The sequence below is a fragment of the Lineus longissimus genome, chromosome 15 (genome assembly GCF_910592395.1).
Source record: "Lineus longissimus chromosome 15, tnLinLong1.2, whole genome shotgun sequence".
NCBI classification, from domain to species: domain Eukaryota; kingdom Metazoa; phylum Nemertea; class Pilidiophora; order Heteronemertea; family Lineidae; genus Lineus; species Lineus longissimus.
In genome coordinates, this window is record NC_088322.1 from 8,039,847 (window position 1) to 8,055,494 (window position 15,648).

The 15,648-nt window shown below is 43.3% G+C and overlaps 1 protein-coding gene across 4 annotated transcripts in view; it reads left to right on the plus strand.

Annotated features, from left to right (window-relative positions):
• LOC135499312 (supervillin-like) overlaps positions 1-15,648 on the plus strand; it is a 150,048-nt gene that overhangs the window by 460 nt on the left and 133,940 nt on the right. The window contains exon 1 of one of the 4 annotated variants that reach the window (XM_064790039.1): positions 13,666-13,741. The exons of the other annotated variants lie outside the window; for them this stretch is intronic. The gene's annotated coding sequence lies outside the window, so the exon portion shown is untranslated. Of the gene's footprint in view, positions 1-13,665; positions 13,742-15,648 lie in introns of those variants that run through there. 4 annotated transcript variants of the gene reach the window in all.

Sequence of the window (15,648 nt, forward strand, 5' to 3'; positions counted from 1 at the left end):
TATTTTTTCAACGACTTGTTTCCAAGGAAAATTTATTGATGTATACAGATGTATACCTGCATGATGTATCTCATCCAGGATGAAGGATGGGGATTTCCAGGAATCCACATCTACAGTTAATTGGTAGTACATGTATGCGTCTAGTATTGTTATCTTATCAGGGACAACGCAGTAGATGCAAGGCTTTCCATTCCCAATTAACCTTTTGGAGTGTAGAATGATATTTGTGTTAGCCGAAAAAAACACACCTCAAAATCTTTAATTTTTAAGAGTGTCAAGAGGAACCTCCTAAGAGTGTAAAAACACCCTGTTTACAATGTTTCATTGGATGGTGTATTAGCCTCGTTTTGACAACGGAGGATTTTGTGAAATAATCATCACTTCTTAAGTTAATTTACGAGACTGCGGGTTACTGCTGGTAGCATCATATACATGTACTTCTTACCAGGCCCTGGAGAATCAGTGAAAACAGGTGTCTCAAAGCTACACAACTAAACCTGAGTGAATGAATTCATGCCGCGGTCCAAAAGGGGATTCTAATTGCTTTGAGGTACGGAGCAGTTTTTAAGTTTCAAACGAATGTTGTAACCGAATGCAGCCCTCGTTTTGTCATCTTTGGCATAGGCCTTGTATCAAGATGCAATGTTCTCGCAGTTTAGTTTGGATGGAGGTCCCCTTATCAAAGCTATTTCAGCCATGGATCGAAAAAAGTTTGGCGTTCGCGAGAAATCAAAGCGTACATGTACACACCAATTCGTTCAAGTGCTGAAAAAAAATGTAATAAGTTCGAAAACCTAAACATAGATTCTTGGTTGCAGCCTTGTTGTGCAGAAATGGAAGGTAGTGTAGTCTATCGCAAAGGAGTCCCTGTTTCTAGGTACCTATTTCAAAGATATTGATTATACATTCGAAAGCAAAATTGATGGGACCACATCAAAACTCGACTATTTCATGGTCTCAGAAACTCTGTTTGAGTTTATCAATGAAAATAAAGTAAGACGTGAGGTTGATAATCCATCAGATCACTCTGACTTGATTACCAATCAAGTACATGAAACAGAAAAAGGCTGCGCGTTTACCGGTCCTAACTGGAAAAGAGCATGTGAAGCAGACATTGCTAACTATGAAATGACATTAGATTTATACTAGATAGTATTGGCAAGATTTCTGACGCCACTGGCACGATGTGCAGAAACGACTTTTGCAGAACTAAAACGATGAAATAGAAATATTACATGAACTACGTGTAAACGCGTGACAGTGTGTCCATGCGGGAGCAATCTGCATTCCGCATTCGGAGAGGAGGCCCGACGCCCATGCTCCGGGTCTCTTAATTCACGGATGAATTTTTACCTGCACCTGCACTCCTTATTGTAAATGTACCGCATGGCGCATGTGTACGAATAGATAAATAAATAAATAATTTAATGACGTGGTTCCGAATATGCTTAAATATCATGTGCAATTGGATATGCACGTACAGTCCATACTAGATTCGTACATATATTGGTATAAGGCTTGATTCACTCGGAGAGGTGGATGCATAAACACGTAAAGGTGGGACACCCTTGAAGAGGTTGTTGTTGATTCAGTCCACAGGGTACTGTTAGGTCTTACGTGAACACCTCGTTGGCTTCATAGTTTCGTATAATTTAGAATGGTGCAGACTTCAAGCGCAGCAGCTGAACCATATGGAGATTCCTACCTGTAGTTAAATATCGTTGGTTGCATTCCTCAACCCAGATACCTGCAGTGATGACTCGCCGAATGCTCCAATCCATAATGTTCATGTTAACACTTTCTTATACACTGGTCTGCAAAAATATTAGGACAGGAGCAATATTTGCTCACGTCCGTTAGCCCGGCACGTTTCGTAACCACTGGGGCTATGGACTTGAAACTTTCATAGTATCCCTTTAAGGGTTGCGGGCGCTAGCTTCACGGCCAATGCAACCCTCGCCTCTTTTTACGGCTGGGCTTGGGACCGGCAATGGCCGGGTAGCGAATTTATTTTCCTGAACCTTTCGGGCAGGACAGTGTACATTTGTACACATGTTCTCAGCCAATCAGAATCCGATAAATCTGAAGAAAGCACCGCATTGTCTAGTTAAGCGCGTTGAAAACAATCAGTCTTGAAAAAACACATTGCACGAAATGATAAATTTTGACTACTGTATGCAAAACAGCAGGTATGGCTATTCTATTTGTGTCTTTTGAACCCATTATGCTTGTATAGTTTTGTTTGTATTTTATACTGTGTAGAACTTGCCATTATATCAGTATTTTATACTGTGTAGAACTTGCCATTATATCAATAGATATTTCTGTAAAATGATGCTTCAAATAACGCTGCTCTCACCATACAGTATCAAAATATACTGGAGGAAGACCATACACATGAGGCAGTATCGAAAGACAAGTCTCATTGCAGAGAAACATATTCATACTGGAGGAAGACCATTCACATGAGGCAAGTCTCATTGTATATTCATACTCAATATGATATCTGAATGACTATCCCTTGGATCTTGGAGATGGGCTATTGTTATTGTCCTTTCTGTAGGTAGGCCTATGTTGCAGGCAGCATAACTCAAATATCTAAAATCTAAATCACAAGGGAAAGAAACGCATTATAAAAATAAAATATAAAGTAAAAAAAATAAAATAAAAATGTTGTCCACAACTGGATTCGAACTCGCGACCTTTGGATCGAACATCGTATTCTGCCATTTCTGACGAGCGCTCTACCATCATCATCATCAAATACGCTTTCCGTCATTGGCTGACATTGCGCGCGTCACAAGGCATCTCCATGCCGCCCTATCATTTGCCAGTTCGGTCACGTGATCTATATCAAAGTTTATGTTGATAGTAGCGAGGTCTGTTTTTATTTGGCTCATCCATGTGGTTCTTGGTTTGCCTCTGGGTCTTCTTGTCGGCTTTCGGAATTCATCTATGGCTTGTTTTGCTGGTGTTCCCTCTGGTAGTCTTAGGAGGTGTCCAAGCCAGTTCAGTCTTCTCCTTTTTACATCTTGGCTCCATGAGTGGGTTTTGGTTGTTTGGTACAGTTCTTGGTTTGAGATTCTGTCTGCTCTTTTGACATAAATTATTCTTCTCAGGAGGGTTCTTTGGAAGGTGTCGATTTTGTTTCCCAGTAGTTTCGTGAGGGTCCAGAGTTCACTGTTGTAAAGAAAAATGCTGGTGACGAAAGTTCTGAAGATGTTCATTTTGATTCTGGTTGTGGCTCTTGGGTTGTTGAAGTATTTGGATAGGGTGTTGAAGGCGTCCATGGCTAGGCCTTTTCTTCTCTTTATATCCTTCTCCGTGTCAAGGTGGCTTCCCAGGTATTTGCCTTTTTTCCATTCCTCGTCTCCTGTTCGGCTGATGGTAAATTCTTCTGTTTTCTCTAGGTTGACATGGAGGTTTCTCTTCTTTAGTTTTGGTGGGATGTTTTCTTTGACGTAGCTTCTGATTCCTTTACTTGTTGTGGCCCATCCTATATCGTCTGCATACTGTTGATCAATGTTGAGTTTTTTGGCTGGGTTTGGTTGGTGATAGTTATGGTCTTGGAGATGTGGAGGGGTAATCTCTGGCTGTGGATTGGCTCTGTGATAGTTGTGATCAAGGAGGTGTGGAGGGTTCGGTGGTCTGGCTTCTTGGATGGATTTTGCTAAATACAGTGTGAAGAGAATGGCGCTGGCGCAGTCTCATTGTGGTGTTCCTATATTGGTTTTGAAATTTTCTCCGAAAGTTTTCCCGCATCTGACTTTTATTTGGACATCTCGTAGGAGTAGATCAAACATATGGAGTTCGTCTTCTTCTAGTACTTCTCCTAGGTCTTTGATTAGATCTGCTCGTCTCACTGTATCGAAGGCTTTACTCATGTCTAGGAGTAGGATGTGAATTTCGTAATCTGTAGATGTTATTGCTTTTTCTGCTAGGAGTTTTAGAGTGAAAACGTGTTCTGTGGTGCTGCGTCCGGATCTGTATGCTGCTTGGGTAATAGGGATGGCATCATTGAGTTTTGCTGCAGTTCGTCTTATCATGATTATGGCCAGGATTTTACGCAGTATCGAGAGTAGAATTATGGGTCTTAAGTTCTGCGGTGGTCCTTGTTTCTTTCCTGGCTTTGGAAGAGGGACTAGGATTCCTTGTTTTATCTCCGTTGGGTGTTCGCCTGTCTTTGCCATGTGGTTTAGGATGTCAGCTATTTCTTGAAAGACTATGGTAGGACTGTGTTTGATGAGATCGGCTTTCAGATCATCACATCCCGCACTTTTGTTGTTACCAAGGGTCTTAGCAGCTTGTTGGACTTCTTTAGCAGTAAAAGGATGTCTCATCTCTTGTGGTTGGATGTACTGTATTTCTTCTTGGTCGTCTTGATGAAAGATCTTTTGGAAGTGTTGTGACACGAGTTCTACTTGTTGTTGCTCACTAGTTGCTATTCCTTTTTCACCTTCGACAATCGCTCGACCAACACTGCTCTAATGTTTCTAAGACGTCTGTTTGTCGAAATCTGATTGGCTGAAAGTCCCTGTACAAATGTACAATGTACTGCCCGAAAGGTTCAGGAAAAAAAATTCGCTTCCCGCCATCAACTCACGACGTTTCGCTTCCATCCCATGGCCTCCACTCGCTTGGATCGCCTTATGGCAAACATTGACAAACCATGCCGTACCGGGCGACAGAATGAGGCCGGTCCAATGCGTCCGGAGTGTAGCATGGAGAAGTGTGCTGACCATGGGCTTAGCTCGAAAATGCTGAACAACCATTCTTTCATGTAATATTTCTTTATTATCTTCCCATTTAGGTTAATTCAGATTGACTGCAAAATACAAATTTAAGCAACCATGAGTGATAGAAAACTCATTATACAACAAGATTTTTACAATTAGTTCAACAACTCAAATAAAGAGGGCGCTGTGAACGTCATGTATTTTGCATCAGTGATCTATCAATGGCAAAACACGGCAACCAAATATGCCAGCATCACCAAGTAAGAAGCTACACTAAGCTTGGGAATGAAACCCAAGTCAATTGCATGCACAACAATAGCAGCCTAGTTCACTATCAATACTGTCAACACACAAAGCAGCCATTATAGCTGGAAGATGACCCATATACGCCCCCTTGTCTTGCACAACACATACAACTTGAAACACCAATTAAACATTGTAGTCATCAAACTAAGACCAAGCATGGGATAAGGATAACTCCAGAATAGCATTGAATGTGTTGTTAACTTCATGGAAATTAATGCTTCATAGCCAAATTATTGCTTAACAGACCCAATCATATAACTAGTTGTGCTAGACTACACACACATACGTGTAAGCATCTTTAAGACAATGGCTGAATCTTCAACCCTCAGTTTAACTCCATAAGGCACTCAAAACTAAACAAGAAGTACATCAAATATCACCTACCGAAACTTCAGTCCTATTTAATCTTCATGGCCTGGCACTTAACATTATTTACTACAAGCTTTATCACCATTTCTCAGTTGAAATCGACACAAGGTACGGGCTCTGATGCTCTTTGATGCTTGACGCAGACTCTTATGGGACCAACGACCTGTGTCTCACCTTGATTCTAAAGATAGGCTTGACCTAAAGACAGTGACCCGGGTGCATATGAAAATGTTTGTAAATAAAACCAAGAGTGGAGTTTTGGCCGTAACATCCCGGCCCCTTAATTGCGAAGTAGCGGCTTCGAAGCAATTACTATCCAATTACATTTCTCAAAAAAGGCCTAAACTAAATGGTTAATAAACACCTGACCACTACTACAAGCTCACAATACTAAATGAGTCCTAGGGTTTCCTTTAACTAAACAAAATGTCAATAATCATCAAATTGTCTCTCGAGAGCATTTTCTCCTGGTGAGTCTCTTTTACCTGATGCAAATCGTGGACCTCCATTTGTGGCTTGGTCATCTAACATGTCGTCCATCTACCATAGGTACTAATGCTGGCTTCTCAGAGGGATGAGACTTGAGACATCGTAACCCAGATGCTGGAGAGCTTAACGGGAACTAAACCTTGCTCAAGGGAACCCGTAGGCTACAGAGGGAAGGAGTTGCCTCACATGTGCTCCTTTGGCAGACGGCGGTGAAGCTAGCCTACCCTGTTACCCTTCTTGAGTCTTCTTGGCTACGTCTCTTCAGCAATTGGAAGCTCATTTTCTCCTTTGTTACCTTCTACTAGAAGACATAGCTTGGCAATAGGCCTGTCCAAGAGAGAGTGGGATGTGTGTACGCTGGCTGATCGCACGTGACCACTGCCGTCGATTTTGACTAATTCGACCTTCGCGAGCAACCATGAATTCCTAGGTGCCGAATTCTCAATTACGAGCACGACATCTCCAGGCTCTACATTTCTCGATGTTCTCCTCCACTTATGTCTCTCTTGTAGGGTTGGTAGGTACTCTGAATACCAGCGCTTCCAAAATGCGTCTGCCAGAAACTGCATTTGTCGCCAGCGTCTCTTAGCATAACAATCCTTCCTATCAAAGAGGCCGGGCGGTAGGTTGGCCTCACACCTCATTGTCAGTAGCGTGTTTGGTGTCAATGGTCTTAGATCGCTTGGGTCTTCTGAAGTCTGTCTTAGCGGTCTGCTGTTGATGATGTTCTCGACTACGCAGAATAATGTCGCGAGACCCTCATCATCGACTTTGATGACTTGTTCTTGCAGGAGTGAGAACAGGATTTTCCTGATCGTCCGTATTTGCCTCTCCCATGCACCACCAAAGTGAGAGGCAGCTGGTGGATTGAACTCCCAGGTTACGCCTTTCTGGAGCAGCCAGGTGGCTATGCGATCGTTGTTCCAGCGCTTGATGGAATCTTGCAGCTCTCTCTTGGCCCCAACCAAGTTAGTGCCATTATCTGAGCGAATGACCTTAGGAGCTCCCCTTCTAGCCATGAATCTCCTTATTGCCTGAATACAGGAACTGGTGTCGAGCGTATGAGCTAATTCTATGTGGACTGCTCTGATGGCAAAGCAGGTGAATACAACTCCATACCTCTTGTAAACGCTTCGGCCTCCCTTCACCTCAAAGGGGCCAAAATAATCCATCCCAATTCTTGTGAATGGTGGTTCCTCTCCGATCACCCTGTCTATTGGTAGGTTTGCCATTTTCTGTTCCAAAGCTTTGGCCCTGTAGCGACGGCATATGACGCATTTGGCGATGAACTGCTTTATAAGGCTGATGGCTCCCAGTATCCAATACCTCTCTCTTAGGTTCGTAAGGACCGCACCTCTACCCAGGTGACCAACATCTCTGTGAATCCTCTCAATTATCCTGGTGGCGATTATGGACTGCTTTGGAATCAGTATCGGATGTTTCTGTTGAAATGACAAGGCTGGTGCTCTACTCAGTCGGCCCCCGACCCGAAGAATTCCATCTTCCATTAGCGGGTCTAAATTCTGAATGGGGCTGGACCGTCGGAGCTCTATACCCTTTTCAATGGCGTTGATCTCATCCGAGAAGAAGCTCTTCTGTTCATGTTGTATGATTTTCCTTTCGGCTCCTCAAGGTCATTTACAGTGGGATTAGCTTGCCTATCCTCTCCCGTCTGTGTTGTTCTCCACTTCAGCATTCGGGCGACAGCTCCTTTGATTACTGGCCATCTGGAGACTCTCTCAAATAGACTAGCCAATGGTGTACTATCGACGATAGTTGCATTCACTGCGGATTTAGACTCTTTCCGTATTTCAGGATCCTCCTCTGTGGTTGTATCTGCATCAAAACTTAACTTTGGCCACTCGTCCGGGGGCTTCAGCAAGAAGTCTGGTCCACCCGTCCATCTACCATTCTCAAGAAACTGGTTGACTGGAAGGCCTCTTGAGGCATCATCTGCTGGATTTTCACTCGTGGGAACATGGTACCACTGTTCAAGTGTTGATCCCTCGTTGATAACAGCAATTCTGTTTGCCACAAATGTTTTGAAGCGACTTGTCTTGTTCCTTATATAGCGTAACACTGCGGTACTGTCCGTCCAGAAGTAAGTGGCATCAACTGGATAGTCAAGCTCTTTCACGATGAGGTGGTTCATCCTTACGGCGGTGACTGCAGCAGCCAGTTCTAATCTAGGGATGGTGTTTTTCTTGAGTGGGGCTACTCTTGCCTTGCCTAACAGAAGAGCACAATGGACGTTTCCACTGGTATTTTCTAGCCTGATGTAGGAGGCGGTACCATACCCAACTTCGCTGGCATCTGCGAAATGGTGGAGCTGGCTTGAGCTCACATCTCCAAAGTCCAGTGGCTTCAGACACCTTTGTACGACATGGTTCTCCAATTTTGGTAGGTCCTGTATCCATATTTGCCATTTCTGGAGGTCTGCTCCGGATATTTCTTGGTCCCAATCGAGGCCCTTATGACAAAGACTCTGTAGCAGAATCTTTGCTGGTAGGATGAATGGAGCTGCAAGACCAAGGGGATCATAGACTGAGCTTATGATTGAGAGAATTCCTCTTCTGTTTGCTTGGCGATCTTGGATATTTATCTGGAAACTGAAGGAATCTGTCTCAACTTGCCAGGTGACTCCTAAGGTACGCTCAGTCGGCAAGTCGTCTTCATCTAAGTTTAGAGTCTTGGCACCCTTGCTTCTTTCCTCCGTCGGCACGGAATCCAAAACGCTTCGTCTGTTGCTGAGCCACTTTGTCAGCTTAAAACCCCCTTCTTGGCAGATTTTTCTTAACTCTTTGATGAGTGCCACTGCCTTTGCTTCAGATTCAATGGACTCGAGACAATCATCGACATAGAAGCTTCTCAGCATGGCATTGATCGTCTCAACTTGGTAGCCTTCTTTGTGGTCCTTTGCTGTCCTTTGTAGAGCCAGATTGGAGCAGCTTGGGGACGACACTGCTCCAAACAAGTGAACCTTCATGCGGTATACCTTCGGTTTTGCTTCTAAGCTCCCATCAGGCCACCATACGAATCTCAAGTAGTTCCTATCTTCTTCAGCTACATGAACCTGGTAGAACATCTTCTCGATGTCAGCTAGGATGGCAACTGGATGACGACGGAATCTTAGAAGAACACCAACCAGGTTGTTCGTAAGGTTGGGGCCCTGAAGTAGTACATCATTAATAGATATTCCAGCATACTTTGCTGAGCAATCAAAGACTACTCGTATCTTTTCAGGCTTTCTTGGGTGGTACACCCCATGGTGGGGGATGTACCACACTTTACCGTCATCTGGATTTAATTCATCTGCTGGGACTTCTTCGGCATATCCCTTGTTGATAATCTCATGCATAAAAACTCTGTAATCTTGGTGGAACTTGGAATTCCGGCTCATCTTGTTTTTGAGGCTGGAAAGACGCTGCATGGCCTGGGTGTAGTTGTTCGGTAGTCGGATATCTTCTCTTCGAAAGGGTAGCTTCATTTCATAATGACCATCTTTAACATGAATGGATTCTTCCATCAACTTCATAAACTGCTTGTCCTCCTGTGAAAACTCAGTTTCTTCTATTCCCTTCTCAGGAAAATCTAGATTGATGGAGCTTCTCACTAGTCTGTCTAGCTTTTCTAGCTCTTCGACTGCTGTGACTTCAACATGGTTTACTGGATGGCCGATATCTGGTCTGTTGCAGCTACTGCGAACTACATTCCAGGTAACCCAACCGAGTCGCGTCTTAACGGCATGAGGACTTCCTGGTGGACCTGTGAGGGACTTCAGAGGTGAATAGGCATCCGGAACTCCGTTTCCTATCAGGAGGCCGACCTCGCTTGTGATAACTGGAAGATTCACCTCATTCAAATGGGGCCACTTGATTATGTCTTCCTTCTTTGGGATATGACGGGACGACACTGGGATGCTGTCCTTCGTGTACAATTTAGAAATGTCCACAGAGCTATGGCCTTCGATGTCACAAACCTCCAGGTCTTTGACAACATACGTCTGCATTGTATGCTCTGTTCCCATGGTATCTAGAGTAATCCTTGTCTTCCTCCCACCGGCCCCTAGTTTCCTCATTAACTCCTCTGAACAAAAGTTGACGGTACTGCCGGGATCTAGGAAGGCGTATGTGTCTATAGTTCTGTAGCTGCTCTTGAGCTTGACCTTGACTGGTATAATAGCCATGGTAACTTCTGGATCACTTTCTGTTGCTGCAAAGTTCACAGTAGGCTTGGATGGTGCCGTTTCTATCTTCCTTTCTTCTGTTTTGGTGGATGGCTGGTATGGACGTTCTCCATCCATATGCAAGACCGTTGGATGGCGCTTCTGACAATGGCTACACGTTAGCCGCGTTCTACATTCCTTACTCCTGTGACCTAATTTTAGGCATCCAAAACATGCTCGCTTTGCCTTCACGATCTCGACTCTTTCGCACGTGGGTAAAGCAGCAAAGGCGTCACATCGATCAATGCTGTGTTGTGGGTTTGCGCAGTGGAGGCATTGCTTCTTGGGTATCGGAGTTGTTGGAGTTGTTGTGGCAAAGGCTCCCTTGGCTCGGAACCTTCCCTGGACTGGCGCTGGCTTCCCACCTCTGGGAGCTTCTTTATTCCTTCCGTCTTCCTTTGCAAGTGCTGCACGGCCCCAGACCGGGTCGATGGACTTCTTGGCTTCCTTCTTAACAAAGGCGACTAGGTTCTCAAATCTCACGATGCCTTTCCTTTCTTTAATTGTGCCGACTATGTTTCTCCATCTGTCGTGAAGATAGTATGGGAGCTTGCGCACCAGCTTTGTGAGGTTGTCTGGATATTCCAAAATTTTGATTGATCCATCAACTTGGACGGCATTCTCACATTCTACTAAAAATATTGAGAATTCATCTAGACCTCTGGCATCTTCAGCCTTGTCCATTGGCCATTCTAGGGCCTTCTTTATGTAGGCATGTGCTATTCTTTCTGGGTCACCATAGCGTTCTTCTAACTCCTTTTAAGGGCACCTGGGTAACCGTTGTTAGCATCAATACATGCATAGCCTATGACAATCCGATTAGCTTCGCCACTCGTATACTGTTCAAGGTAATTTATCCTTTCTTCGCTATCGATGGTGTTGGCCACAATGCGGGAATTAAATTGTCTCAGAAAACGTCTGTATTCCAGAGGGTCTCCTGAGAATTTCTTGATGTCTGACTGTGGCTTTTTCATCTCCTGTATCATTGTTACAAGTACATCATTAGATGCCGTCTGGGTAGCTGGTGGAGGATAGTAATAGGTAGTTCCATTGTGGTGAAAGTTTTCAAGGGAACGTGGTGTGTAAATTTCGTCTGTGTGTGTTCGATTTGGAGCGAATGTTTTTGCAGACTCTCTCACTGGAGCTTGATCAGCTTTGATAGGGCTGGCACACTGCGAATGGTCCCTGGGCTCTTGCTCTGCCAACTTGATTTCCGCCATGGAAGCCTGGTAACTCCCTGACTCCAGCTGAGTCAACACCTTGGCCTTGGCATTGGAGATGGCCAACTCCGTATCTATTTCGATTTCTTCCTCCTGAAGCTTTAACTGTGCCTCCTCCATCACTAGTCGTAACTTTGCCTGTTCCAAGACCTGACGCTTCTTCAGACCGGCTGCTTTAGCTGAAAGCTCAATAATCTTATTCTTATGCTCTTCTTGGGCCCGAGCAACAGAGATGGAACTTACTGAAGTTCTTGACACCAGTGATCCCCAAGATCCAATCTGGGAAACGCTATCACAAGGGCCTATGTCTGTACTAACGTCTTGTTCCTTTATCCATGACCTCATTTCCTTTCTGAAATTACTATATCGGTCCTTTGCATATTGTTTAAAGGTGGCTTTGTCCTGCTTCTGCAAATCATGTGGTAATACCTCATTGTATGACTCATAACTACTCAAACATTCTTTGTAGTCCACCCTCCAGTTCTTGTACCCTTCCGCTATAACGGAAGGAGAGGCCCCTGCTTCAAGAAGATCTTTAATACCTGAGACACCCCTGGTAGTCTTTTCTAAAACCTTATTTAAGTTTCCTGCCCTTAACTCTCTCGAATATTCGGCTACTTTCTCTGTTGGCTTTCGGGCCCTCAGGCTTCTTCCCTTAGCATCAAAATTTAAAGCCATACCTGTTATGAGTACCAATCCTTTCTTCAAACCTGTTTCGTCAATGATGTGCTGACCATGGGCTTAGCTCGAAAATGCTGAACAACCATTCTTTCATGTAATATTTCTTCATTATCTTCCCATTTAGGTTAATTCAGATTGACTGCAAAATACAAATTTAAGCAACCATGAGTGATAGAAAACTCATTATACAACAAGATTTTTACAATTAGTTCAACAACTCAAATAAAGAGGGCGCTGTGAACGTCATGTATTTTGCATCAGTGATCTATCAATGGCAAAACACGGCAACCAAATATGCCAGCATCACCAAGTAAGAAGCTACACTAAGCTTGGGAATGAAACCCAAGTCAATTGCATGCACAACAATAGCAGCCTAGTTCACTATCAATACTGTCAACACACAAAGCAGCCATTATAGCTGGAAGATGACCCATATACGCCCCCTTGTCTTGCACAACACATACAACTTGAAACACCAATTAAACATTGTAGTCATCAAACTAAGACCAAGCATGGGATAAGGATAACTCCAGAATAGCATTGAATGTGTTGTTAACTTCATGGAAATTAATGCTTCATAGCCAAATTATTGCTTAACAGACCCATTCATATAACTAGTTGTGCTAGACTACACACACATACGTGTAAGCATCTTTAAGACAATGGCTGAATCTTCAACCCTCAGTTTAACTCCATAAGGCACTCAAAACTAAACAAGAAGTACATCAAATATCACCTACCGAAACTTCAGTCCTATTTAATCTTCATGGCCTGGCACTTAACATTATTTATTACAAGCTTTATCACCATTTTTCAGTTGAAATCGACACAAGGTACGGGCTCTGATGCTCTTTGATGCTTGACGCAGACTCTTATGGGACCAACGACCTGTGTCTCACCTTGATTCTAAAGATAGGCTTGACCTAAAGACAGTGACCCGGGTGCATATGAAAATGTTTGTAAATAAAACCAAGAGTAGAGTTTTGGCCGTAACAAGAAGTAACGGTCGTACTGGAAGCTACCTTTGAATGAGAAACCAACGTTTGTCCCTTTAAAATGGAAGAGACTAGAGAAGCAGGTCCAGGACAGATTGCCGCGAAAATTTATAAAAAGTTCGGGAAACTTATAACATCCTCTTGCAGCATCCTCTTGCAAACAGGGCCTACTCCTTACGCATCTTTCTGATTGAGGGAGTAAACATATCGAGGCCACATATCGAGTGATCGATGGCCGGATTTGTCAGGATGTCAAGCCAGCTTCCCAAACTATTCATAAATTTTCGCGGCAATCTGTCCTGGACCTGCTTCTCTAGCCTCTTCCCTTTAAAATTTAAATCTCCCGCAAATCTTCAGACGCACGTGGTAATGTTTTGGAACTCTCCACCTGCGGAGTTAACAATAGTGCTTGACCTATGGGCTCAACCATAAAGCAAGATTAGGGGTGAGAGGAATAATTATCCTTTATGATATCAGTATCAAGATTAAAATATTGATTTCAAGAGAGTTTGATGTAAAGGTAATGATATGTTACAAGTATATATGATGAACATATTCGGAATATTTCATTTTGGTTAAATAATTTCATCGCTATAAACAACTTAATTCCCTTTGTGAAATGAACTAGCCTGCTGACCCCTTAGTTCAGTTCAGGATATTCTGTCATTTCGTATTTTTTGTCTCCTTTACTTTACGCCAAGGTGGAAAGAAAAGAAATCGGTGTGTATGTTCTCAAATGTACATTATTATATAGTCTTTTAGCCTAGGCCTATTTGGTTGTCCGTTCGCCAAATAGCTTTTATCACCCAAAGCATCGTCTTTACTGTACTCTGCCTTCATGCTTGTTAGTTAAGTTGTTGTAGCCTACATGTTGTAAAGTTGTGTACACCACAGTCACAGTGATAGGAAATTGAAGACGTTATATATGTCATATCACTGTGTGTACACTATACAATGCTGTAATGGCCTAGAGGCTAGAGGCCCTCACACCAGGCGGAGGAAGCCACTGAAGGCCAAAACAAACAAGCAGCAGACAAAATACCGCATGGTCGCACACCACATGATCTTTCGTTCGTTGTGCCTATATTTAGGTTTGTTTGGGCCCGCAATGACTTCCTCTGCCTGGTTTAAAAGGGTCTATTATAGGCCTTTTCGAAGAAGACGAATCAGCGCCTAAACAAATCAAATGTGCACAATCAGATCACGTCTGAAGTAGGCCTAAGCCGACTTCGGACAATGCCTAGAGACACAGCGATCCTGCACCAAAACAAACTTCTTCGAATACGACACTTAAGAAGTTGGCCCGGAAGTTGCGGTGGTATGTTTTGAGTATAGTCTCGCACGTACAGGATATGGCCTCACCTTCAAAGAAAACACGGCGTTTCCAAATCGTGCATATTTGGCGGGATCGTTAATTTATTCACAGCATGATTATAGGCAGTTGAGCGCAACGCAGTGTTTTGAGGGCAACGCAGTGTTTTCTTTGAACCAGATATGCTTTACAGGTCATATCCGGTACGCGCGACACTATACTCAAACATACCGCCACAATTTTCGGGCCAACTTCTTAAGTGTCGTATTTGTCCACATCTACACTGTCAGTTTCACATGGTCAGTGTCACTGTCACTAGTGTTAGTGTCACAGTCACTAGTGTCAGTGTCAGTAATGTCAGTAGGCCTCAAGCCTACAGAAAGACAACACATGATTGACTCAGCTGAGATCGACAGTGTGACAATAACTCAGTGGATCAAAGGTAGTCAAGAAATTCCTTTCTCTCTGTACATAGTTTTCCAAAGATTTTAATTTTAAATGTTTTTGAGAGGAAATCTTGGGAAACCTATGCCAGAGTCAAGACGGCATGTAGGAAAATAGCCTGAAGCTCAGCTTATCCACCATTACTAATTTTTATCTGACATGGGTGAGCTTAAATGTCATCATGTCTTGTCCGTCTTGTCCATCTTCCATCGTCTGTCGTCAACATGATGGCACTTTTGCTCACCATTGAGTCTAGAAAGTTAAAATGGTGTGTGGGTGTCTGATGACATATTACTTGACATGGAAAAAAATCATCGCTATTGGACCTACTTTCTGGGCTCTGTGGGTGCCATCTTTTAAAACCTTGTTACGTCCAAATCCAATGAAAGCTGATAGCCAGAATCATGTTTTTTTATGGAAATTTCTGATGAGACTTACAATTACATGACATAATAGATGTAATCCCGGCATGGCGGCCAGTTCTAGCAGGGATGGAACTACGTCGTCAATAAATTGAGTTCTGGTCTTGGGCAAGGAGGATGGGGCTCGCTCCCTTCCTTTCCGGCATTGCCACACTACCATGTTTATCATCTTCTCGTGTGTACACAATAGTAAATTATCAATTGTCCTACATGTACCTGGTACACATTTGCGGTGATAAATAGGTTATCATAAACTAGTTTGTCTGTTTTGTCTCTTTACTTTAGGAACTGACGATCATTTTATCATCCTTGTAATTGTATTGTATCCAACTAAGCCAGCAGTATGGTGCATTTTCTTTTTAGGCCTTCGTCATGTAAGCTACAGACTGTTCAGTATAATGCATAGAGCTACCAACCACTACAGATTTTCCATAGTTTTTATGATGATA